This window comes from Panulirus ornatus, chromosome 6 (assembly GCF_036320965.1).
Source record: "Panulirus ornatus isolate Po-2019 chromosome 6, ASM3632096v1, whole genome shotgun sequence".
Classification (NCBI taxonomy): domain Eukaryota; kingdom Metazoa; phylum Arthropoda; class Malacostraca; order Decapoda; family Palinuridae; genus Panulirus; species Panulirus ornatus.
The window spans coordinates 48608931-48633487 of record NC_092229.1 but is presented as its reverse complement, the minus strand read 5'-3'; the positions used below and the strand labels follow the sequence as shown (position 1 = coordinate 48633487).

General features: G+C 45.7%; 1 long non-coding RNA gene across 2 annotated transcripts in view; it reads left to right on the top strand.

The window, feature by feature from the left end:
- Positions 1-24557, top strand: part of LOC139749212 (uncharacterized) — a 251539-nt gene that overhangs the window by 13897 nt on the left and 213085 nt on the right. The window lies entirely within an intron of this gene.

Genomic DNA, 24557 nt, shown 5'->3' with positions numbered 1-24557 from the left:
TTTTAACCCCCCGGCCCCTCAGCCGACGCTCACTCACGCACCTGTGTTGATGGGAGACGGCTCGTCAACAACCACCACCACCACCACCAGCAAAGCCTCTCCTTTCTCGTGTTACTTTCCTGAGGTTATGGTTGTGGGTTGTGCGTCGTGGACCCCTCGGGGTTGTGGTTCTGATGGTGGTTGGTTGTGTGTCGTGATTCCCTCGGGGTTGTGGTTGTGGTGGTGGTTGGTTGTGTGTCGTGATTCCCTCGGGGTTGTGGTTGTGGTGGTGGTTGGTTGTGTGTCGTGATTCCCTCGGGGTTGTGGTTGTGATGGTGGTTGGTTCTGCCTCGTGATCCCCTCGGGCTTGTGGTTGTGGTGGTGGTTGGTTGTGTGTCGTAATGCCCAAGGGTTGTAGGTTATAATCCCTCTTGGTTGTGTTGGTGGTTGTGGTGGTTGGTTATATTCTCTGATCTCCCGAGGCAATGGCTTTAGTGACTGTAAGTTTCATGTTGTGATGTCATGGGGTTATGCCTCTGCTGACGATGGGTTGTGTGTTGTCATCCCCCGGAAGTATGATTATAGTAGCGTTGGGTTATGAATTGTAATTCCCCTGGGTGGGTTATGGGTGAAGGTTGTGGTTCTCACCTCTTTGCCAGGACGAAGGTGATCAACTTCGCTTCTTGTTGTAAGAACTATTAACCGTTTGTCTGGGGTGATTGCATATCCACACATGTATGTGTGTGAATGTGTATTTATGTATTCATGTGTTTGTAATTGCATATTATATATAGGGGAGGAGAAGTAAGGAAGGGCCCCATCTCTAGAACATTTTCTACTATCTTACATCTCTATGTATATGTTTGTTTGTATGTATAATGATGTAGCCATATGTGTGTAGTTGCATAATTGTATTGTATGGGGGGATGGGGGTTGAGGAAGGGGGGACCCCATCTCTGGAGGTTTCTCTGCTGTCGTATAGCATTTTAAGTCAACTTTTATGTGATCTCTACATTCACACCATCATAATTCAGTCTGTTTTGAGGATGTGTGTGTTTGTATGTACAGTGCATGTGTGTCTGTGTGGGTGTTTGTGAGTGAAATGTGTTCCCTTGTGTATTTGTTTATGTATATCCTTCCATGCGAGTGTATGCATATGTGTTTGTGATAATTTTTTTTTTTTTTACTGTACAGGGAGGGAGTTTTACACTTGTGTGTTGCCCCATCTCTTAACTTTGTATATATTTACCATATCTTCACTCCTGTGTACACACGCGCACAGCAGCCAAAAGTCAGGTACCCATTTATCGACCAGCCCCGAGAGGAGGATGAACACCTTGGGCCGACTTCCGTGCCGGGGATCAGTGCCTGAGCTGTACCGTGCATGAATCGTGGTCAGCAACGCTAACCATGCGTGTGTGTGTGTGTGTGTGTGTGTGTGTGTGTTTATCGTTATGTTATCGCACAACCAGGCCGTACATATTTGTTCTTAGATAGTCACATCTACAGATATACTGAAATTCAACGAAATCATAACAGAATTTCGGTCCGTCTCGCGTTATGATGGGTCACACCCGAGCTATTCTGGGAGGGATTACAGACCGTGCGGTAACTACCTGCAGTAGTTCAACCATCGTTGGATGGTTTGATTAGCTCGTTACCGTCGTCCTCAGAGTCCATAAGAATCAGGGAAGATATTTTTCCCAGGCGGACGAACCGCTGTGGATAGATCCATCTGCGTGGTTGATATGATGTGCTGGTGCACGAATCCTTAAATAAGGCGTCCTGATTCCTTAAATAAGGCGACCTGATCCCTTAAATAAGGCGATCCGATCCCTTAAATAAGACGACTGGATCCCTTAAATAAGGCGACCTGACCCCTTAAAGGCGACCTGATCCCGTGAATAAGGCGACCTGATCCTTTAAATAAGGCGACCTGATCCCGTGAATAAGGCGACCTGATCCTTTAAATAAGGCGACCTGATCCCTTGAATAAGGCGACCTGGTCCCCTAAATAAGGCGACTGATCCCTTAAATAAGGCGACCTGATCCCTTGAATAAGGCGACCTGATCCTTTAAATAAGACGACCTGATCCCTTAAATAAGGCGACCTGATCCCTTAGATACGATGTAGGATTAACTTCTGGGGACGATGAGTGAGTAAGAGGATCTGGTCCTTTCAGTACGACGGAGACTTCATGATTGGGTAGTTTGACTCTAGTTTTGGCAAAGGCTAGGTCGTCTTACTCAAGGGTCGTACCGTCGTGCTCAAGGGTCGTACCGTCGTGCTCAAGGGTCGTACCGTCGTGCTCAAGGGTTGTACCGTCGTGCTCAAGGGTCGTACCGTCGTGCTCAAGGGTTGTACCGTCGTGCTCAAGGGCCGTACCGTCGTGCTCAAGGGTTGCACCATCGTGCTCAAGGGTCGTACCGTCGTGTTCAAGGGTCGTACCGTCGTACTCAAGGGTTGCACCATCGTGCTCAAGGGTCGTACCGTCGTGTTCAAGGGTCGTACCGCCGTGTTCAAGGGTCGTACCGTCGTGTTCAAGGGTCGTACCGTCGTGCTCAAGGGTCGTACCGTCGTGCTCAAGGGTCGTACCGTCGTGCTCAAGGGTCGTACCGTCGTGCTCAAGGGTCGTACCGCCGTGTTCAAGGGTCGTACCGTCGTGCTCAAGGGTCGTACCGTCGTGTTCAAGGATCGCACCGTCGTGTTCAAGGGTCGTACCGTCGTGTTCAAGGATCGAACTGTCGTGTTCAAGGATCGCACCGTCGTTTTCAAGGGTCGTACCGTCGTGTTCAAGGATCGCACCGTCGTGTTCAAGGGTCGTACCGTCGTGTTCAAGGGTCGTACCGTCGTGTTCAAGGGTCGTACCGTCGTGCTCAAGGGTCGTACCGTCGTGCTCAAGGATCGAACTGTCGGTGTATTCATGAGGGTTGTTAACTGTACATACAGGATTCTTGAAGAAACGTCATGTGACCTCCACCACACACACACACACACACACACGACTTGCGACACAGGTTTCTGTAAAACCCAGAACTTAAAACCTGTTTTAAACTTCGTCGCACACCTACAAAGCTAACCCGTTAATACATACATCACGAAGACTTGTGTTAATGAATATATATATATTACGGTATTCTTCATTATTTTTCTTTTCCCCCTAAATTTTGAGTGCAGACCAGACTACTCCCCTCCCCCCCTCTTTCCTCCTCCCTCTCCCCACATCGTCATTTCCCCGCATCCACTCTCTCTCTCTCTCTCTCTCTCTCTCTCTCTCTCTCTCTCTCTCTCTCTCTCTCTCTCTCTCTCTCTCTCTCTCTCTCTCTCATCGCCGGAAGTTTCAAAGCGACTCGCGTCTGCTGTCTTGATGACGGCGGCTTGCTCGCGCGTCGTCAACAACACGCGCTGAGAGATTATTTACGCCAGCGGGTGCCACGGAGGAGGAGGAGGCGCGCCTGCCTCCCTCCCTCCCTTCATCCCCTGCTGGGGATGACGCCGGGTGTATATTTTTGCACGTCGTACGTACAAGGTGACACAGACAGGCTGGTGGTGGTGCCAGTAGCGTGGTGGGGAGCGCAGGAGCGAGGGAGGGGGAGACATGTTTGCAATAATGGACAGGGGAAGTATATGCGAGCATACCACCAGAATGATATACTACATGGTAATCCTATTGAGTGAAGTCTGTGTAACATGCCTTGAGTCTGTGTAACATGCCTTGAGTCTGTGTAACATGCCTTGAGTCTGTGTAACATGCCTTGAGTCTGTGTAACATGCCTTGAGTCTGTTTAACATGCCTTGAGTCTGTGTAACATGCCTTGAGTCTGTGTAACATGCCTTGAGTCTGTGTAACATGCCTTGAGTCTGTGTAACATGCCTTGAGTCTGTGTAACATGCTTTGAGTCTGTGTAACATGCCTTGAGTCTGTGTAACATGCCTTGAGTCTGTGTAACATGCTTTAAGTCTGTGTAACATGCTTTGAGTCTGTGTAACATGCCTTGAGTCTGTGTAACATGCCTTGAGTCTGTGGAACATGCTTTGTGTCTGTATAACATGCCTTGAGTCTGTGTAACATGCCTTGAGTCTGTGTAACATGCCTTGAGTCTGTATAACATGCCTTGAGTCTGTGGAACATGCTTTGTGTCTGTATAACATGCCTTGAGTCTGTGTAACATGCCTTGAGTCTGTGTAACATGCCTTGAGTCTGTGTAACATGCTTTGAGTCTGTGTAACATGCCTTGAGTCTGTATAACATGCCTTGAGTCTGTGTAACATGCCTTGAGTCTGTGTTACATGCCTTGAGTCTGTATAACATGCCTTGAGTCTGTGTTACATGCCTTGAGTCTGTATAACATGCCTTGAGTCTGTGTAACATGCCTTGAGTCTGTGTAACATGCCTTGAGTCTGTGTAACATGCCTTGAGTCTGTGTAACATGCCTTGAGTCTGTGTAACATGCCTTGAGTCTGTGTAACATGCCTTGAGTCTGTGTAACATGCTTTGAGTCTGTGTAACATGCCTTGAGTCTGTGTAACATGCCTTGAGTCTGTATAACATGCCTTGAGTCTGTGTAACATGCCTTGAGTCTGTGTAACATGCCTTGAGAAAGTATATCGATAGGAATTCTCTAAAAAAAAGACGTGAGAGAACGTAAGTTTTTACAATATGTATGTGATAGTGCGTTACGTGTCGTAGAAGGCGACTAAAAGGGGAGGGAGCGTGGGGCTGGAAATCCTCCCCTCTCGGTTTTTTTTTTTTTTTAATTTTCCAAAAGATGGAACAGAGATGGGGGCCAGGTGAGGATTTTCCCTCAAAGGCCCAGTCCTCTGTTCTTAACGCTACCTCGCTAACGCGGGAAATGGCGAATAGTTTGAAAGATGTATATATATATACACACACACCTTGTCTTTCCTCCTATGGTATTTACACGCACACACACACACACACACAAACACACACATACACACACACACATACACACACGTCCCAGCCTAAGCTGTGTTTGTGTATGTATGTATGTATGGACGAATGGATATCAGGGGACCCAAATCTAAAAAATCAAGTCTGCCACAAGCGTTGATTGTACACAGGACAAGACCTGCCGAGGGTAGTTTTGATGGGTAGTTGCCTGGTTGGTTAAAAGGGCTTCAGGCCTGTTAACTACCCAGGGGATCATTAAGGCCCCCAGCGTCAAGTTATAACCACCAATCGTGAAAAAAGATAAGATTAGATAACTCTTTAGACGATAACCCTTATCTTTGCATGTGTGGCTCTTCTGTAGTGTGGTTGTTTATGTTAGCCACTGAAGCAATGATGCATGGCATACCAGTGGAGTTTGTGTGGCCATGAAAATTATAAAATATTCATCTGTATTCCACGAAAAAAAAAAGCCTTTCGTGTTATTTATATAAAACAAAATACGTCATAAAAACGACCAAGACGGAACGATGAAATTACAACCCATTTTCTATATAACACGATTTCCGAGGTATGAGCCTCTCTTCATTTTCTACCATACTGACCCCGACTGAGCCGCTTGGGTTCTACGGAGGAAATTCCTTTTGACAGCCAGGCCGGCGGAAAATGTGAGTTGGTCTTGGAGGGAAAGTTTCGTTCACTGTGCCATTGTGGCGGGGGTATCTCCCTCAGGGGGAGGGAGTGGGGTGGGTGTAGTGTGGTGCCTTCTCTCTCTCTCTCTCTCTCTCTCTCTCTCTCTCTCTCTCTCTCTCCTGTCTTCACCACCAGGGGCTCTGTCGACAATTCTTTTTACTTTAAAGTGTTTGTCTTCTGGGTTTTTGTTTTTTTTTCACCACCAGGAGCGAGGGCTAGCTTGTCCCTGGCACGTCAGAAAAGCGTTTTTATTTAACATTTATGACCGCTGGAAATGCACGTTTCAATCTTGGCTCTCTCTCTCTCTCTCTCTCTCTCTCTCTCTCTCTTTGCGTTAAACTAGTTACTACTTACAAGCACTCAGGTACCAGGTAATAGGTCATTAGCGGCAGACCTCAGTGACTCTTAGAGCGAGTAATATGCGTCAGGGATGACACGTGTATGGATTGGGCTGACACATAGGTCACTAAAGCCCCTGGGCTGACACACAGGTCAGCCACCCCCGGCTGACACTTCCGTGTCGGGTGACTGCAGGGCTTGAGGCTCCTTCCCTTACACTGCTACGAAGGGAGAATAAGCAGGGAGCGTGGTGGAAATGGGGGAGCAGGCCTGATAAGCGACGAAAGGGAGGGAACAGAGAGAGAGAGAGAGAGAGAGAGAGAGAGAGAGAGAGAGAGGAGACGGCTGCTTGAATAGAGCATCACTATTATTTTTTTTTTCTATTGATACCATACGTCTACTACAGTTGTGCGTAGCACTGTGGTTGGAGCAAAGGGTAACGGGATCTGTTGGCATCGGCGAAGCAGTAAAACACCTCATGCGTGGAGTAAGAGAGAGAAAGAAGAGAGAAGGAGGAATAGAGATAATGGGGGAGATAATGGCCTTTGCCCCTAGAGTGCTATAAGAGAAGAGGAACATCTACTGAAGGAGAAACCGGGGGCGCTGAAGTATCGCTGGCTTATTCGAACGTTGCCGAGATCAAAACTGATATTATGATATCAGGAGTTCTACCCTCGGATCTGCAGGGGGAAGGCCCTCCTCCTCCTGCTCCTCCTCCTTCAAGTTCGGCGTTCAATCTAGGTGATAGATCAGCGGCCAACTGTTGTTTTCAGGAAGGCGTCTTTGAGTTCATTAACTTGCGGCGGCATTTGAACGTGCAGTCATCTGGTATGTCGTTGGACGGGACTATGTCTGGGTCAAGTTGGAATTCTAGCGTTTCGGTCGCCTCCTTAGCGAGCCAAACATTTGCATTTTGGTCAAGAAAATGCAACCCTTTGTGGCGTTTTGACCTCTCTCCCCCCAACAACCCGCCCCCCCTTCGTGGGGATCATTCGTAATAGGTCCCATCTCCACCTATCTCCACCTAGAAATATTTCTTGCCATCGCCCAGAAGTAGACGCCGTTAATATCTCTTGAGAACAACGGCGATAGAAGGAAACTGTGGGACGATTGCCATTTCCGCTTGTTGGCGACATATCGACTTTAAAGTCATTTCCTCGACGAACACCCAATTCCAGGGGACAACCTGTTTAACAGAGATACGGGAAACGAAGTAGGAGATGGTATCCTGCTGTTTATCAAAGCTTAATTAAACCCTGTTGTAAAAAAAAAAATTGTGGTATCCGTTGGGAATGTCGACTTTATTTTTGTGGAAATTAAAGATAAGCAGATAAGCCTCGGTAGTATATAGAACCCCAAGTACAGACACCAGGGGTAGAAGAAGGATTTTCTGATTAATTTGTAGAAATTTGAAATGAAAAAGATGGTATCCCAGGAAGACGAAAGATTTTATGATTCCTTTGTAGAAATTTGACATGAAGAAGATTGTGCCTTGGTAAGAGATTTGAACAGACCGTTATTTTAAATGTAGATAATCACTTTCCACAAGCTCCAGTCGCGGTCTCTACCTCAATGTGATTGACAGTGGGACCTTGATTCAGTTAGACGAGAGGAACTTACTCGAGGCGAGAATACATTAGATTCAGTTCTGACTACAAATTACGATCTCGTTAACGATGCTGAAGTTGGGAGAAAACATTTGGCACAAGTGGTCATTGACAAATCGTTATTCTAAGGTTCGCTTTCATCACTCGTGTGTGTCATGTTGGTCAACATGACAATCACGAAATGATACCCCGACTTGGAATAGGGCTGTTCACACGTGGAACAATATGCCAGTTAAAGAGTGGTTGAAAGGAGAGCTATAGATACGTTTAAGAATAGACTTGGGTAGATATTCCTCTTCAAGGCCACGACTTACATTACTTGCGTCTAAGAATAGACTTGGACTGTACAACTCCACGACTTGCATTATCTGCGTCTCCGTAAATACAGTGACGGTACGCAGTTTATTCTTTTTGAATCGCCTGTATGCGTTATATTGTTTACCTCACTCATCTGTGGGTTTATGGTATCTTCCTCTGCCACAAACAGACTCGAAAGGACCCACTGGTTTTATTTCTGCCGTTTGAAATCGTCTGTGTTCCTTTTGCGTGCGTGTGTGTGTGCGTCATTAGACAGTTGCTCTCTCTCTCTCTCTCTCTCTCTCTCTCTCTCTCTCTCTCTCTCTCTCTCTCTTCCACTCGAGACGAAAATTATTTCTTCCCCCTTCGAAGAAGTGAGGCAGTTAGCCGTGCTCTCCAGGAACGTCTTATTAACTTTTCCTCTCTTCACTTGATGAAATTATTCTTGGTTTCCAACATCACCTTTACGTGGGTAGAAATCTTTCCGCTGAGGATTTCTTTTATTTTTTTTAGGATACAGAGCATGGGACGAGTGTAAGCTGATGTGATGGAACTAATCTTAAAAATTACTAGTTAGATGAGCAGTTGCTTAGTAAAGATGACTTATATAGCGAATATATATATATATATATATATATATATATATATATATATATAGAGAGAGAGAGAGAGAGAGAGAGAGAGAGAGAGAGATAGGTAGATGTAGTACCGTTCATTTACAAATATCATGTGATGGTGTAATTTTTCGCAAGTTATGTCGACTTATTTACATAATTTACTAAACAGTGATGACATTTTGCGCACAACCAAACACACTTTTTTTTTTAGGGGGAACACTTTTAATGGTACCTCTGTCACAGTCGTATATTTTCAGAAATGATGATGATTCACTTGTAAATTAAAAAGATTTCTTACATAATAGATTCATTTCAGTCGCATTACATGTACAAAAACACGTACACGCGGCCCTCATGTACATTATCTGTATCATATGCGATCATGACTGGACGCTTGAATTGTAAATGAAAATAGAATTACATTTATACTGTTAATGTATCGCTTTCTTTCACGTTCAAAGATTCATCCCTTGCATCTACCAACATCCGAACGGTGAATCATAAGTACATATTTTTCATCCACTCTGACCACAATACGTTGAGCTTTGCCCACTCATTAACCATCCACCAACTCCCATGGAGGAATGAAATACCGACCCATGCTTCGCACTTCGAACACACAGAAGCACCTACTCCTTTCGAGCACTAAGATTCCCCTTCCCAAAACCCAGTCTTAAAATCATCCGCACTTTCCAATCATTTTTCCCCATCTGGAACCACCGACATCCCCTAGACATGTACGAGTTACTCTTTCCACATCTGTCTGGCGGACTCCACCCGTGACCCCATCCTCACAAACACGCGTTCCAGCCCATCACCTAACCCGCCCTCATGACCAGGATGCGACGCCCACACTTGACGGCGTGGTCAGTTGCCCCGAACTCGCCGCACACAGACGCGTACACGACATCACAAGAATGTCACTTTGCCTGGGGTCGCTGCGACCTGGTGGATGTGGCTAGCTTCCTGAGCGCTGCGGAAGCACTGTAGATGAGCCTCCCGTCGCAGTAAGGTACGATAGGCCACACACACACACACACACACACACACACACACACACACACACACACACACCTTCCACTCAGAAGGACGTACCTTCTCTTCCATCCTCCTGTCTTATCCATCTATTCGTACATCCTTTTCACAGTGAGCCACTCCCTCACCCACGCTCCAGTCAGATCGCTCCCAAAACACCAATTGCCAGTTGCCTCCTGCTGGAAGGTAATATAATACCCACTCTCCAATTACTCTCTCTCTCTCTCTCTCTCTCTCTCTCTCTCTCTCTCTCTCTCTCTCTCTCTCTCTCTCTCTCTCTCTCTCTCTCTCTCTCTCTCTCTCTCTCTCAAAAAGTCCCTTCCCCATCACATCATCATCATTGCCTCTCCCTGCCTCCAAAGTCCCCAACCCCTCTCCTAAACCCATCTCCCTCTCCCCTCCCCTTCCCCTCCCCCACTTCCCCTTCCCCCCCCACATCAACTTATCATCCTTTCCCCTCACCCCATTACCAGCACCGATAGGTAGACCCTCCTCCTCTTCCTCCTCCTCCTCCTCCTCCTCCTCCTCCTCCTCCTCCTCAAGCTGCGCCAAGTTGCGGGAGGTGTTTTTGTCCCCCCCCCCCCCCCAAGGGGTCTTGTAACAATTTTAAGTGGCATTGCTTCCAGACACACACATTCCCCCCTCCGCCCCCGAACGTCCTTAAGCACTCGCACCGCCCTCACACGCACGAATGGTCAGACGTTTACTACCTCGGGTCGCACCGGGATGATACGTACGTAACCCCCCCACCGACGGTGTACACACATACACATAGATACACAGACCACGCAGACTAATACGTACGTAACCCCCCCACCCACCGACGGTGTACACACATACACATAGATACACAGACCACGCAGACTAATACGTACGTAACCCCTCCACCGACGGTGTACACACATACACATAGATACACAGACCACGCAGACCACCACACAGACCTCCCATAGGTCTCTGTGTGGTCCGGCTTTAACACCATTTAGAAAATGAAAAAAAAAATGAAGTCCCCTCTGAGAAGGGTGTTAATTTTTTTTCTCTTTTTTTTACACACATTTATAGATGAATTATTCATGTATAAGATATTCATTTGCAAGTTGTGTGGTCCGGTGAAACCACCAGCCTCTGGGGGGGAAGGGGGGGGGGGGGAGCGAGTGTGTGAAGATACAAGTTAAGGAGTTAAAGTTGATGAACAGATCCGGGGAGTTAACGTTAGCAGGGCGGTCATGACGGAGTGTGGGAATGATGGAAGGGTTGGTAATGATTTGCTCCAGATCATCAAGAATGGAAAACGGGAGGAGGGCTTCACTACTTCCTCCTCCTCCCCCCCTATATCATCCATGTGGGAAGGAGTTCAATCATTCCCTATGATGTGCGTTCGAGTTCCACATGTATACGACCTCAGCTTGAGAATGAGAGGGAAGTAGGGGGGGATAAGTAATCTTAAACAAACTTCATTTTCAGCAATTTAGAAGGTCAAAGAGCATTATAAACTTCGTAAGGTTGGGAGAACAGTTGGCGAAGTTGGACCCCCCCCCCAAAAAAAAAAAAGAGAAAAATTGCAAACCGTCTGTCCAAGTTGGGAATTTGGAAAGTCTTTGAGGCATGCAACAGGTGTCGTGGTATGAGAGGAAGCACAGACACCACCTTTTTGAACGAAAGACTCGTCGTGGTGAGCGAGTGAGGGGTGGATCATCATGTCTCTCTACGTGATAGAGGAGGCCTTCATTATGAGTTGGGTCTTAGTGAGAACCAAGATGCCCCCGGTAGCGCTACCAGACAGAAGATTGTGTTCAGCGGAAGAAAGTCCCGACGTCGACTTGCCGGAGAAGAAATGTAAGGAGGTAATGAGTCGGGTCTGCTAGAAGGGCAGAGGTCGTACGAGGGAGCGATACTGCCACTGCATCAGCCTTCCTCCCTCCCTCCTGGTTGGTTGTTGGTAGAATCGGACGGGGAGACCAGGAGGTTCCTCCCTCGCAGACCATGAGTGCTGGGGACTTTGGGGGGTCGAGAGTATGTATGTTGGACCCCATGTTCGCAGTCGATGAAGATCTTCCAGTGTGAGAATAGAGAGTGGGAAATAAACTAATGTGAGGGGACGGGGGGAAGAAATATGAATGATATAGATGAATGGTGCTTGTAAGAAGATAAGTCAAGGTGTATAGCTCTATAGCTCTAGCTAGGGAAGCAAGACCAGCATCCCCCAACACGGAGGGTGGAGGAGGAAGGTGGCTCCGGCCATCGCTTCAACGCTCCTCAAGTCTGGCTGGAGGTACTACCCTGGGGAGGCTGCGGTCTACATCCTACAGGCTAAGAGGGGCTGCCCCCCTGGGGAAATGTGTGGAAAAGTAGTAATATCCCTGGAATTATTAGATATCTTGAGGAGAAGAGGGGTCTCTCTCTCTCTCTCTCTCTCTCTCTCTCTCTCTCTCTCTCTCTCTCTCTCTCTCTCTCTCTCTCTCTCTCTCTTTCTCCGGCAGCAAGAGTCAGGCGTCCGATCTAACTATGAATAAAACTTCTCGAGGTTGTAGCGCCTTCGGGTCTTGGATTCTGAAGGCTGAAGCTCCCAGAGTGTTCGAGGCCTCGCATATTTCTTCGTCCGTATCGTTAGCAATTTCCCCGCATCGACTCCCTCGGTAAGATGGTCCAGGACTGTTGTTTTGATTTGCCCCATTTTGTGGTTTTGTGAAGTCAGTTTCGGGTTCTCTGGTTCGACTTAGTGTCTTACATGTCTTGTACATCTCGCCCGTCCCCATACTCACGCTCCTGGTGTAGTCATTGCTAGCCCTCAGGCCTCTACCAAGTGCAGCCGATATTCTTCTTATAACTCCTCCATAATGTGTGTCTCTCTCTGTTCATTAGCATTTCTCCATCGCCTATTAGACCATTTCCTCTTTGGCCTACGTCCTCACTATACCTTCCTATCGGTACGTACCTCTCTACACGCTCTGGTATATAGACCAGACCATCTTCAATACTCCTCTCTATCCTGGTTGTGTAACTCTGCCTTCCAGTAACTATTTCCCTGAAGAAGGTACTTAAGGCTTCATTAATATGCCTTGTTAACATCTCAGTCTCTCTCTCGTGGATGGATTATTTTTCTCTAGAACCACGTCTGTGTTTACTACAGACGCCATCACACGGTGATCACGCCTTCCGAGTGGAGACCCATTGGTAATGTTCTCAATTTCAAGGCCATACTTGTGTGTGTGATGAAGATGGTGAGAAGGAGATGGAATGAGTATTTTGAAGGTTTGTTGAATGTGTCTGATGACAGAGTGGCAGATATAGGGTGTTTTGGTCGAGGTGGTGTGCAAAGTGAGAGGGTTAGGGAAAATGATTTGGTAAACAGAGAAGAGGTAGTAAAAGCTTTGCGGAAGATGAAAGCCGGCAAGGCAGCAGGTTTGGATGGTATTGCAGTGGAATTTATTAAGAAAGGGGGTGACTGTATTGTTGACTGGTTGGTAAGGTTATTTAATGTATGTATGACTCATGGTGAGGTGCCTGAGGATTGGCGGAATGCGTGCATAGTGCCATTGTACAAAGGCAAAGGGGATAAGAGTGAGTGCTCAAATTACAGAGGTATAAGTTTGTTGAGTATTCCTGGTAAATTATATGGGAGGGTATTGATTGAGAGGGTGAAGGCATGTACAGAGCATCAGATTGGGGAAGAGCAGTGCGGTTTCAGAAGTGGTAGAGGATGTGTGGATCAGGTGTTTGCTTTGAAGAATGTATGTGAAAAATACTTAGAAAAGCAAATGGATTTGTATGTAGCATTTATGGATCTGGAGAAGGCATATGATAGAGTTGATAGAGATGCTCTGTGGAAGGTATTAAGAATATATGGTGTGAGAGGCAAGTTGTTAGAAGCAGTGAAAAGTTTTTATCGAGGATGTAAGGCATGTGTACGTGTAGGAAGAGAGGAAAGTGATTGGTTCTCAGTGAATGTAGGTTTGCGGCAGGGGTGTGTGATGTCTCCATGGTTGTTTAATTTGTTTATGGATGGGGTTGTAAGGGAGGTAAATGCAAGAGTCCTGGAAAGAGGGGCAAGTATGAAGTCTGTTGGGGATGAGAGAGCTTGGGAAGTGAGTCAGTTGTTGTTCGCTGATGATACAGCGCTGGTGGCTGATTCATGTGAGAAACTGCAGAAGCTGGTGACTGAGTTTGGTAAAGTGTGTGGAAGAAGAAAGTTGAGAGTAAATGTGAATAAGAGCAAGGTTATTAGGTACAGTAGGGGTGAGGGTCAAGTCAATTGGGAGGTGAGTTTGAATGGAGAAAAACTGGAGGAAGTGAAGTGTTTTAGATATCTGGGAGTGGATCTGTCAGCGGATGGAACCATGGAAGCGGAAGTGGATCATAGGGTGGGGGAGGGGGCGAAAATTTTGGGAGCCTTGAAAAATGTGTGGAAGTCGAGAACACTATCTCGGAAAGCAAAAATGGGTATGTTTGAGGGAATAGTGGTTCCAACAATGTTGTATGGTTGCGAGGCGTGGGCTATGGATAGAGATGTGCGCAGGAGGATGGATGTGCTGGAAATGAGATGTTTGAGGACAATGTGTGGTGTGAGGTGGTTTGATCGAGTAAGTAACGTAAGGGTAAGAGAGATGTGTGGAAATAAAAAGAGCGTGGTTGAGAGAGCAGAAGAGGGTGTTTTGAAATGGTTTGGGCACATGGAGAGAATGAGTGAGGAGAGATTGACCAAGAGGATATATGTGTCGGAGGTGGAGGGAACGAGGAGAAGAGGGAGACCAAATTGGAGGTGGAAAGATGGAGTGAAAAAGATTTTGTGTGATCGGGGCCTGAACATGCAGGAGGGTGAAAGGAGGGCAAGAAATAGAGTGAATTGGAGTCATGTGGTATACAGGGGTTGACGTGCTGTCAGTGGATTGAAGCAAGGCATGTGAAGCGTCTGGGGTAAACCATGGAAAGCTGTGTAGGTATGTATATTTGCGTGTGTGGACGTGTGTATGTACATGTGTATGGGGGGGGGGTTGGGCCATTTCTTTCGTCTGTTTCCTTGCGCTACCTCGCAAACGCGGGAGACGGCGACAAAGTATAAAAAAAAAAAAGAAAAAAAAAACTTGTGTGTGTGTGTGTGTGTGTGTGTGCAGACTAATCACCTCCATCATAGCTTTGTTCGGTACATTCGCTTTAATCACCCCGCGGTGCTCTCAGATGAAAGTTCCTTCCACGAAGTTGAGCCATTATGCGTCCTCACCCGTCATGTGTACCGAAGACGTTCCACACCCACACACACACCCCCTCATTACCCCGAACCTTCACGTTCCTCCCAGACAATGAAAAAGAGCACCTTAGCGCGACAGGAGCACTCCAGGCGCTTCTTTGTACCATCCGTGTTGTTCCTTCGTTATTTGTTATCAGGTAGTTAATCGGGCTGTTAGTTGATCGGGGGTTCGTCTTCCACGGGGAAGGGGATGTGTGCTCTGGTAAGGTTACGTGTGTTTAAGTCTGTGTGTGGGTTTGTGTGTAATTAATTTGTTTGTACTGTGCGAGGAGAGAGGGAGGGAGTGAGTTCTACACGCGTGGTGACCTGGGTTATTCTGATGAGTTACCCCTCACCAGCCGTGCTCTCTAGATGGTTTATTTTAAGTAATACGTGATCTTCCCGTAGAGTTTTGCCTCAGTCTTCTTGAGTATATCCTTACTCTTAGCGAAAAGAAAACGGGGAATCTAAAAAGGCATAGAGTAAAAAGACTCAGGGATGTAGGAATACATTCATAGGAAATATACCCTGCGAATATCACAACAAAGAAAAGAAAAATATTGAAATTGAACATAGAGATAAGACTTCCAACTACAATTGTTATAAAAAGGAATATAAGAATAATGACAACAAACTGGGAGACGAGGAAATTACCAGAATTCATAATAATAGTTTTCTTTTTTTATATAGGTTCAACTTACCAATAACTTAATTGTCTTCCACGGTAATTTGATGTGATCAAGGTAATGAGTATTTCCTTGGAAGCAAGTCATTATCAGAGCGTGGAAGGAATGTGTGTCAGGTGATCTGTGTTCGTGTCTGGGCCAGGTTCAGTTTGATGACTCCAATTTGATCAGAGGTAAAATTTTGTTTGTATTTTTTTCTGCCTGCCTAAGTAAAGTTCAGTGACTTGGCTTTTCGTCGTGAGTAAAGTAGAATGTTGTGACCTTTAATCTCTCCATTCAAGTGAAGTTTAGTGACTTGCCTTTTCGTTAGTAAAGCAGAATGTTGTGACTTTAATCTCTCCATTCAAGTAAAGTTTAGTGACTTTCCATTTCGTCGGTAAAGTAGAATGTTTTGACCTTTTTTGGGTTCTCGCCCGTGAGGTAAAGTGACTTTGGTTTTCATCGGTGAAGTAATATGTTGTGACTTTGGTCTCGCCTCTCAAGTAAAGTAAAGTGACTACTTTTCGTCAGTTAAGTAAGGTGACTTTCTTCTTGCCACTGGAGCAAAGTTTTAGTGACTCTCATGTTGGTCAATGAGGCCAAGTTGAGTCTAAACAGAACAAGTTTTGTTCCGTCTTCAAGAACAGTTGCTGTGTGTGTGTGTGTGTGTGTGTTTGTGTGTGTGTTTGTGTGTGTGTGTGTGTGTGTGTGTGTGTGTGTAAAAAGCTGAGGACAAGGACGAATGATTGTGGAGAGGGAGAAGGAGTTTAGGTGGAGGAAGTGGAAAAGAGAGAGATGGTGGAAAAAGAAAACGGAGAAGGCGGAAAGGGTAAAGAAAACGGGTGAAGGGGAGAGGCTGACTGTGCTATAGCATTTGTTTTATACATGCATGTACATCATAGAGTTCATAAAGTATGGATAAATATTCGCTTTCAGTGTTGTCCGAATAATACATTCACTAGACCTGATGGTACAAGATAAAGAATAACAAGAGAATACAAAACTACGATTGAAGTAGATACAAAATTATGATTTCTTGATGGGTAAAAACTTACTGTAATATCAGAGAGCTAAGCATATTCATCAACACCAATGGAAAAGAATTGTTGAATGAGTTACATAAACATGACGATCATTAGCACCCAATTAATAAAGAATTATTTTACCCCGTTACTTAAAGAATGTGTCTAGTTTAACTGGTAGTTAAAGATCGTATCATAAAAGCTCTACGTAAACAAGCCTTTTACCAGAACAACTTGCCACTGTTGGCACAGCGCAGTTTGTTACATCATTAGCCCAAACTCCACATCTGTGTTGATTGTAAGGCAAAAAAAAAAAGAAATTTTATCTTTCCATCTCACATATTCTGGGTCACTTCCATTTATACCCAGGTCCATGTCTTGAACTAACTGTCCCACTTTATGTTCTGCTGGAAGAGTGCCAGTCTTGAATAACCTTATATATAAAGTCCAAATGAGGTTTCTTTTATTTAGGAAGCGCATTGTGCATGTATCTTGTAAGTTTATTTGGCATAGCTTGCATCCCACACGGCACTTTCCTGATTATGCCAATGAACCATAATGAACAAGCATGTTGTTGTTGTTGTTGTTGTTGTTGTTGTTCTTGGTTCTTGTAGCAAAATACATGGACAGCGAAGATATTGACACAAATGACCGAGTCTAGCACATAACATATGTACAAAATACAAGTTTTCTTTTCCCTAGTTTTTCAAATGGAAATTTTGCGGGTGATTCTGCATAAGAGTTTGTGTATTTGTTTGTTTGCCTTGTGGTATGTATAACTATACATATACAAGGCGCATGTATGTATGATTCTTTAGATGATTATGTACATGTCTGCCCTAATGTATGAATCTATGCACTTTCCATGTAAGTGTCTGTATATTTTTATGAATGGCTGCATGTATATGTTTACCCAGTGTTCGTACGTGTTATTATCCATGTATGTATATGTATAACTCTATCAGTGTATCAGTATATGTAATGCCTATGGGCTTAATTTCTTCTAAGAAAGGGTTTTAGAAGTCCATTTTCGTAGAACTCCCACTCTAGAAGAATCATGCACTGGTCTACATCGTACAGGGTATACGGTCTGCCAGCCCAGCCACAGTGGGCATTTGGTGTATTGGGTTCACTTCGAATGCAGGCAGGTTGTTGGGTGTGTGATCATGCGCGGTGAGACACGGATTCCAACCGGCAAACACCCAATTGAAAAGAAGAATTGAGTATTTCTTCTTTTTTTTCCGTGTGTATAGATAGGTGTCCAGGTCATTGTGTGAGTGTGTGTGTGTGTGTGTGAGAGAGAGAAAAAGAGAGAGAGAGTTGAACGAATGAAAAGAGAAAGGGTAAGTGTTTAGTTGAGAGTTTTTGTAATATGTGTCATGTATGCAATGTAGGTGCGCCAGAGGGAACGTTTGCTGACGGGATGGTTAGCTGAGAATCTAGTTAGCTGACTGTGTGAGTCGATGATGTTCAGAGAACACGGTTGGTTTTATGTTTAATTCTCCCTTTGGGGGATGGATCTTGGGTGGACATCCAATTATCCAACTGGGTCGGTTTTCAGGTGTGCTGGTCAGGGTTGCGTAGTTTGGCGAGTGTGTCAGAATCAAATCACGAAGAACTAATCGTGTAACAAGCCATGGCGACAGGACAAACTTCCACACACAAAGCTGTTCGCCCCCAATAACATATCCATGCATTTGCAGACGTCTTCAGCTGCTCCATGCTGCAAGACGTCAGGAGACTTACCCACATATTGTACCCTTCTTTAAACCCCAAACATCTCCGCTCACACGAGACTCGAACCTTTTCATGATGATGATCAACGACTCCCATTCGTCCAAACTCTGGCCATAACAGGCATCACTTCCAGCACATTCGTGACATTCAGTCCTCCCGCAACACATCTACCCACACACAGACTCAACGCCCTCGCAACACTCTCCACCACCAGGTCCTGGCATGAGAGAGAGAACACCTTAGTATCCTCCACAAACAGTTTATCTGCCTTACACCCTTAACTTCACCTCGCCTTCTTGGTAATTCTGCCTCCCAAAAACACACACAACAGACCTTCATACCATACAAATGAGGGCACTCAACACAGTCACTATTTATCTGATAACCCGAACTATTTGTTACCTGTAGAACGAAACGATATTTCTATATACCCTCCCACCACAATATGTCTTGTACGCAGTTCTCCATAACAGAGATGGACACCATCCATCGCAGCCACTTCGTCACCCACCAACAACCAGAGGCTGACCTCTCTCTCTCTCTCTCTCTCTCTCTCTCTCTCTCTCTCTCTCTCTCTCTCTCTCTCTCTCTCTCTCTCTCTCTCTCTCCCCGTGCCTGACACTTCCAGTAACATACACCCACAGATCACCTCCCCTCACACCCCTAACGAGCAACTAAACATTGCCAGTTCATAGTTAACACCATAATGACTCGCCAGGCACAGAACACCATCGCCCCTCTCCCTCGACGCCAACCCAATCTTGAAACTCCACCCCCGCCTGATACGTTACGTGCACCCATGTGGTACCACACACCTCAGACAGGCAGTAGGTATACCCCCGTATACTCTCTGAACACCAAAGACCTCCCCAGAATAGTATACATGGTCCTCGCTCATCACAAGACTTCCTCTTTTTATCCCCGGGTACAGCAACCATACACTTGCACTGCGAAGACGTGACACTTCTTGACCCGTGGCCACGTTCACTGGACGAGGCGCACTTCTTTTAAAAAGCTGTTGGCGACCCCTTTAAAAGAGATCCTGCAACAGGAAGGTTAGGTCTGTGTCAACCCACAGGAAACGGAAGGGCAGAGACGCCAACGTTTCGTCTGTTATCTCAACACATCTTCTGAGCAATAGGGAAATAGACGAAAGCTTGGCGTCTCTTTCTTTCTGTTTCCTGTGAGTTAATTTAGGTTTTAATCTCCAATATACCATCGTTGTGTATCAATTGACTTATATATTTCTCTCTTGTGTCTCCCCTGATGATGTGATTATTACACGAAAGTGCACTTGGGAACTTATCGTGTTTCATTTCCTCGTGGATTCATAGCAATATATATGTGTGTGTGTGTGTGTGTGTGTGTGTGTGTTTATACCCTCTTTATGCCCAAGCAAGATATTTAGGCCTAAATCCCAGTTTATGAGACATAACATAATCGTCTCTATCACCTGACACGGGTCTTTAAAGAATTATCCCACGGCTTTAAAAAAGGAGAAAATAAATATCCCTAAAGCTTGTCCAGTAGGTCATAGCGTCGAGAATTCTAGTTCACTCACATTGCATTTTCGACCTACAAGACTTAGCGTAGCATACCACTATGATACCCCTGAGGGGATAAATCCAGCGTGTAATGGTGCCACAATAGGGGGGTAGTGGGGGAAGGGGTGTAGGATCCCTCTGTGACGTCATTGTGAAGGGTATTAGCGGTCGTGTCTTCAAAAGGGCAAAGGGTCCACGACCATGGGACACCAGAGGGGCAGTGAAGGGTGGAAGGCTGTGATTTAGACACACACACACACACACACACACACACACACACACACACACACACACACACACACACACACACACACGAACAGCCTCATCCCAACCAGTGAGAAACATCACTAATATTTCGTATATATTTTGTAAACACATCACACTCTTATTTTTTTTTTTTACACTGTTTGAGTTACGAATGCTTCAACCTTTCTTTTTTTTTTTTTTTTTTTTTTACAACATATTATTCGATGCATCAGTATTTGTTTGCTTTTACCGGTGTCTTGTTGTGTTCGCCCACTTCGACCTATTAGTGTGTGAGAGAATGTAGAAATGAATCTAAGATCAGTGTCGGGAAGATTGTAGGAATATGAGAAAGACGTAGAACAGGTAGAGAATTCCATAACTTCGCCCCTCTGGGAGAGGCGCTGGTATCACAACGGTTGTGCCTAGTGCGCCTGGTCTTCACACTGAAACCAAGGGAAGGAAGCAGCAGTCAGGCGTGTGGTCACAGTTTGAGGCTTTCGTGGCTCTGACACACGAACAGATAGATCATAATAGACGCAAGGGTTGGCGTGATACCTGGAGAACAAGGGGAGGGCGACGTTATCAGGGCGTGGAAGAAAAAAAGAAGAAAAAGATGATTGAAGGGAATTGATGATAGGGGACGTGAATAGGAGAGAAAGGTTTTGATTCTGCTTTGGCCTACAGAGGGGGGTGATAATACACCCACGCCAGACATTCAAGCACCAGCACTTCGTACTGGGAGCGAATAAAACCCCCTTCATAGATTTGTATAAAAGCTGCTCACAAGTATAGTGATTTCGGCAGCAATACAACCTATGGGAAGCAAATTTTGTGTGATTGGTCATCACTTGTTATCAGGACAGATCAATATAGGTATGTCCAACGTGTTCATCTTTCTTTCAGGGTTATAGTGTGGCGATCCGAAATTTGATTGCGTGAATTGAATTGCCAGTGGAAGTTTATAGGTAAGGAGGCATTCGGGAAGGTGTTCGCGTTCCACATGAAGCCAAGATTAGACTATGCTTCTCGAGTTTTGGGTCACCGCGCTAAAGAAGCACAGAGAGCTAATAGAGAAGGTCCAGAGGAGGGTGGCAAAGGGTGATACCCAAATTAAGAGCGGTAGGTTTACGGGGGAAGACTGAGGGCTTTAAATTTTTGCCCCGTTTGGAAAAGAGAAGAGTAAGGGGTGACCTGACCACAACCTTTTACGGTTCAAAACTTGGATTAGAGAAAATGTTCAAGAGATGAGACCCCCACGAGTGTAAGAGTCCCTCCCTATACAGTGCAAATAGGTAATTACACACACACACACACACACCGTCAACATAACGAGACAATGTTTGAGCATTAAAACCTCATTCTCTCGTGTCCAATGCCAACCTAACTGTTTCAGACACCCTTCCATTCCTCACTCTTAACTACCCAATAGACACACTTCCTCCCTCTGTATTGCTTTACACACTACGTACATCCTCCCTTCCTGACAGCCAAACTCCCTCCCTTCCTTGCCCATCACCGTACTCTATACACACCCTCCCTCACACGCACCATCATATATACATCCTTCCTCACCATCATATGTACACTCTTCCTCACCGTCACCCTCATATACACACCCTTCCTCACCCTCACCATTATATACACACCCTTCCTCACCCTCACCATCATATGCACACCCTCCCTCACCATCATATACACACCCTTCCTCACCATCATATACACACCCTTCCTCACCCTCACCATCATATACACACCCTTCCTCACCATCATATACACACCCTTCCTCACCCTCATATACACACCCTTCCTCACCCTCACAGGAAGAGGAGCGCGAGAGTGACCCAGCGAGCGATCGGGGCGCGCGGGGGAAGAGTCAAGACCGAAACACAGTGGCGGACATTATAACTGTTGTTCCTCGTCGTCCGTTCTTCAAATGCCAATGAAAAAAAAAAAAAAATTACGGCGTCACAACCAGTGCGATTTTCGCACTCGCTCGCCCACACCACAGTCACCTCCACGCCACTTTACTACCTCCGCCACCGCCCCACACACACACACACACACACTCTGTGATCCACCTCACTGTTCCTCCCGGCCAGGGAAAGTGGAGTTGGTTTGAAAAAAAGGGAAAAAAAACATGTGATGTTTAGACTTGCAAATGTGTACGGCGACGGGCGAGTGACACACACACACACACACACACGGTGGATTATATCACGCGTTGGCAACTCAACTCTCAGACGACACGAACCTATAATTTCGCCAATTTTTACTTTTATTTTTTTTTGTTAGTGATTTAACAACTTTAGGTTATTATAGTATTTGTTCTTCTGAGAGAGAGAGAATTGTAATACGAACTCGCCGTGTGAAAAGTATCTTTTAAGAGTAGACTTTCCGTAGTTTTAAGATAACATGTCCCTATTGATGTATCACTTGTATGTTAGTAAATATACTGAGTTAAACATTGAATTAAATCAGTAAATGTGTTGTGTTGAACATCAAATGGAATCAGTAAATGTATTGAGTTGAAATTGAATTGAATTAGTGAATAAATTGAGTCGAATATTGAATTGAGTTGTGTAAAACCCAACTTGGCAACACTAGCATGAAGATGATATTAGAGAATTTCTTTTTTTTTTTTTTTAATATCCCGTTAGTTGTCTGGGAACTTAACCTTTGCATTTGCGATGCCGCTTGTATCTGTCTTGCCTGCCTGTGTGCGTATCTGCCGTACGTCACTGCGTAAGCGCGATATATCAAAAGAACGATAAGGTCGTAAATCTTGCATCCTAGCATTATAGGTTGACCCCTCATTGTCGAGAGGAAAATTGATCGGGGGATAATTTTCATGCCGTTCGCAAAGAACATGCGATTTTTATTTATTCATTTATTTATTTATTGATGGCCTGGGTTCGGACGAACGCTGGGTTGTTACAAGACTTTCGTATCACAAGAACCGTTACCAGTCGTCGCGTAAAAGTCGATACAGCAAGTCACACACACACACACACACACACACGTCACACAACACACACACACGTCACACACACACACACACGTCACACACACACACACACATAGCGTCAGCTCATTTCTCTCTCTCTCTCTCTCTCTCTCTCTCTCTCTCTCTCTCTCTCTCTCTCTCTCTCTCTCTCTCTCTCTCTCTCTCTCTGACCTGCCCTTTGCTCTTCCCCCCAAGGGGGTCGTTTGACCTTGAAGTAGATAGTGGTGGTCTGCAACCCGCACGACCCGAGTGATGGCAGAGCACTGAAGTTTCCGCCTCGGGAATTTTGCTCACCATCAGCTCACCATCAGCTCACCCACCACCAGAGCCAAGTCCCTGTCGGCTGTGTCGTAATGCAGCGTTGATCATATCATAAACACTCCGATTAGGGTCGTAAACCAGTCGGGCAGACTTACCTGACCTGGGTGTGACCGGCATAAACACGGGTCATAGTGGGGGTCAAGATAACGAAGGGGGAAGGTGGGAGGGTGGGGTCGTCTTCGTCTTCTTCTTCGTCTTGTCCCTCGATCTTTGACCTCTGGCCGACGACGACGCTTCGGGTTGGTCGACTCTCTCTCTCTCTCTCTCTCTCTCTCTCTCTCTCTCTCTCTCTCTCTCTCTCTCTCTCTCTCTCTCTGTCCGTAGGATATGTAAGGAAATGTTAGTTTAAATAGAGTTTATATTTTCATCGCCTGAATTGACCTGATCCATTGAGCACGACGGTACGACCCTCGGGCACGACGGTACGACCCCCGAGCACGACGGTGCGACCCTTGAATACGACGGCAGAGTACAAGGAAATACATAGGAAACCCAGATTACAGAAGACGTAACAGTCTACGGTGAGGTTATATGCCGGAGGACGTGGCAAAACCAGATAACAGAAGACCTGATGGTCTACGACAAGGTTATCTGCTGGAGGACAGTACATGGGAAAGACAGTTAACAGAAGACCTGATGGTCTACGACAAGGTTATCTGCTGGAGGACAGTACATGGGAAAGCCAGTCAGCAGAAGACCTGATGGTCTACGATAAGGTTATGTGCTGGAGGACAGTACATGGGAAAGCCAGGTAACAGAAGACCTGATGGCCCAGGACGAGGTGATTTGCTGAAGGTCAGTAGTAACAGTATCTTAAATTCCTCTGATCCATAAAGATGAAGAAAAAAAAATGATACGACAGGTACTCAACTCAAAATGCAGTTCGTCGCTGCGTTGCTTTCACACTTCGTTGAGGGGGCAGAGAAAGTATGTATTCGCTGTCAAGAACGTTCGCTGGGAGAGAGAGAGAGAGAGAGAGAGAAAAGGTACATGTAAACTACAGTGTCCTCGAGAGAGAAAGAAACGAACGCCACGAAAAAATGTCTTGGGGGGGGTACCAAAAAATCAACAAGGCACAGAAGGTTGTTTTCTTTGCATGGGAGGGAAGGAAATTTCCCGTAGCTCGCTGCACCCATGGGTCAATATTAATAAACACACCGATGACCCCCACCTCAAGGGTACAGTGCGGGGTACGCGTACCGTGAGGATACACAGTGGGGAAGTGGCGACCTCTGGTAAAAGGGCACGACACGCACAGAGCCAGTCGAAGGAGAGAGAGAGAGAGAGAGAGAGAGAGAGAGAGAGAGAGAGAGA